The sequence below is a fragment of the Somniosus microcephalus genome, chromosome 13 (assembly GCF_052327205.1).
Source record: "Somniosus microcephalus isolate GS21.2 chromosome 13, FLI_Smic_1.0, whole genome shotgun sequence".
Taxonomy (NCBI): domain Eukaryota; kingdom Metazoa; phylum Chordata; class Chondrichthyes; order Squaliformes; family Somniosidae; genus Somniosus; species Somniosus microcephalus.
This window is the reverse complement of record NC_140999.1, coordinates 79,431,246-79,433,846: the sequence shown is the minus strand read 5'-3', so window position 1 is coordinate 79,433,846 and position 2,601 is coordinate 79,431,246. Positions and strand designations below refer to the sequence as shown.

The 2,601-nt window shown below is 48.4% G+C and overlaps 1 pseudogene; it reads left to right on the top strand.

Annotated features, from left to right (window-relative positions):
- Positions 1-548: 548 nt before the first annotated feature.
- LOC147108434 (ubiquitin domain-containing protein TINCR-like) lies at positions 549-2,134 on the top strand (annotated as a pseudogene).
- Positions 2,135-2,601: the final 467 nt, after the last annotated feature.

Below are 2,601 nucleotides of genomic sequence, written 5' to 3'. Positions count from 1 at the left end.
GTATATAATATGCACTCTATATCTCTTTGTATATAGCTCATACTCTGAATATCTCCACGATTGGTGGTTTGTCGGGGTATGCTGAGAGTTAGTTGGGAGGCGGTGCTCTCCATGCGAGGAAGGTTATCGGGATAGTCCTCTCGGAGTGGTTAAGGGTGTTGTTGTGGGACTATCCCAGATTGCTACTGTGTCCATTGGTAGTGTGTGCATAGTGCTGGGAGTCCCCAGAGCTGGAATCCTGTGATCTTCATCACGGTTACTGTGAGTATTTGCTCAGTGTTGGGACGGTTACTGGCAGGTTTAGGCGTATTACTGCTGCTGCCAGTAACTCCTTTGTTAACCAGAATCGGGCTTGTGTCGGTAAGTAAGTGAAAGAATGTTGGCGAACCGGTTCCTAGCCTGGGTTGGGATAGTCAGTTGTAAGATGAGAGGGCAGGGAGGCTCCTTGTTTATCGCAGTTGAAGAATGAAACCCAGTCAGCTGTCAGTGCCTCAGTCAGCACCCTCCGTCCAGGCACTGTCAGTTCACCAGGACGTTACTGAGCTACGATGTAGGTGGTGCAAAGACTGCTTTCTCAGTGGATGAGAAGTGAGGTCAGGGTTCAGCTCCCTGATGGTCAGCAGATGGTCACAGTCAGGGTGAGGCCGAAAGACACCATAAAACACATTCGTCTATACTTAGTGAGACAGGGGGTCACCTCCTGGAAGATGAGTTTCACTTACAAAGGTCAACAACTGGGAGAAAATGAGATACTGGAAGGGAATAACATCTCAACAGGGGTGGTGCTTGTATTAGTGAAGAACGGTGAGTCCGCCTCATTAGTCTGCTTCCGGCTTTCTTATCCAGCTTGCCTCCAAATGACATCCTGTAGCCACGGTTATCAACTGCCCTGAGTGGTCTGGGACCAGTTCCGTGCAGACCAGTCCTAAAGCACTTTGACTCTTTCATGCTTTCTCCTTTCTATTTACTTTCCCAGCTCTGACTGATTGTCACCTTTGCCTTTAATTCCAATTTCAATACCAGTCACGCTTTTTGTGTTTTGTGATGTTCTGTTCACCGGGTCATGTGACTGCTCTGGCTCAGACACTCCGCTGCCCCTCTGTCATAATTCAGGTGGCAGAAAATAGGGAGGGGGTAGCGTGAGTCGTTCAAGATCCCCGATAGAACCGACCTGTACTGTCCCAGATCACCGATAGAACTGACCTGTACTGTCCCAGATCACCGATAGAACCGACCTGCACTGTCCCAGATCACTATAAAACTGACCTGTACTGCCCCAGATCACCGATAGAACTGACCTGTACTGCCCCAGATCACTGATAGAACCGAACTGTACTGTCCCAGATCACTGATAGAACCGACCTGTACTGTCCCAGATCACAGATAGAACTGACCTGCACTGGGCCCAGATCACCGATAGAACCGACCTGTACTGTGTAGGGGGTGGTGCGTTGAGTCAGCTTTGCCCCTGACTGTTTTGAGCAGTTCGAATCGCTCCCACACCCTTGGGTTCTAGACTCTGGACTTAGGTACAGGCTGCGATACAAAATTGGAGTAGACAACTGGTTTGGTACAAGAAAACTGTGTGTATTAGAGTCACAATAAAATTACACGCTTAGATTACTGGAGTAGTTACAGACATTCAAGAGTACACTTAATTAAGAATGGGGAGCACACGGCACAAGAAGGGAAAATCACATTAATAATCCCCCTACCATTGTCCCACCCCCAATATCTAACTAAATTGTGCAAAAAGGGGCCAGGGATTATGCTCACCAATAGGGGTTTCTTGACAGTTCGAATCCTGTCAGTTAAGCCAGTTGCATTTTTGGGGTTCGCTCTTTGTGTCCTTTGGGGCCTGCCACCACCACGTGGTCCCAGTCTTAGAATCTGCGAAGGTTCTTCAGTTGGGTGGAGTCCGCAGATGCAGTATGTGTGCAGTTGTGGATTTGTCTGGTAAGTACCCACTTTTCTTAGTTAGAAATAGGGAGAGTAAAGTCTTTGTTGGGTACTTTAGCTTGTAGAGTGGAAAACTTCAGGTTTTGTTCTTCCGGTGGTGGTCTGGTCGTCAGGTTTTGTGGCGGCTGGGGTTCAGTTGGCGGTCTTTGGTGTCGGCTCAGTCGCGGTGGCCTAGATCATCACCTGTGTAGTGGTAATGATCTGAAGGTATGGCTTACCCGGCCCTCTCTGTTACCGTGGTGCTCGTGGTCGGTCCTCATGTCGAGCCTGCCCCACCGTGCCCCCTCGCCGTGATGTTGCATGAGCCTTCCTGTTGGCTTCACTTGGCCCCCCCTGGTGTCGTGTCGATAGCTAGTGCTTTTCCGAATGGTTTCGGGTGGGCCTACAGTTATACTGTTTTTGAGTTTGTTATCTGCGTGCCAAATCAGGGTTAGTTCCTTGTCTGATTTTTGGCGGGCTCGTTAAGGTGATTATAGCCATTCATCTTAACTGGGTTTTGGGCGGTTGTCTCATTGCTAAATGGCTTTTAATGTCTTGGGTGTTTGTTATACATAATGTTAATCGGCGTCTTCCTGGCTTGGTAGCTAGTTTGAACTGTAAACGATTATTTATGGGCTTTAAGTCTTTTCCTGAGTTGATTTG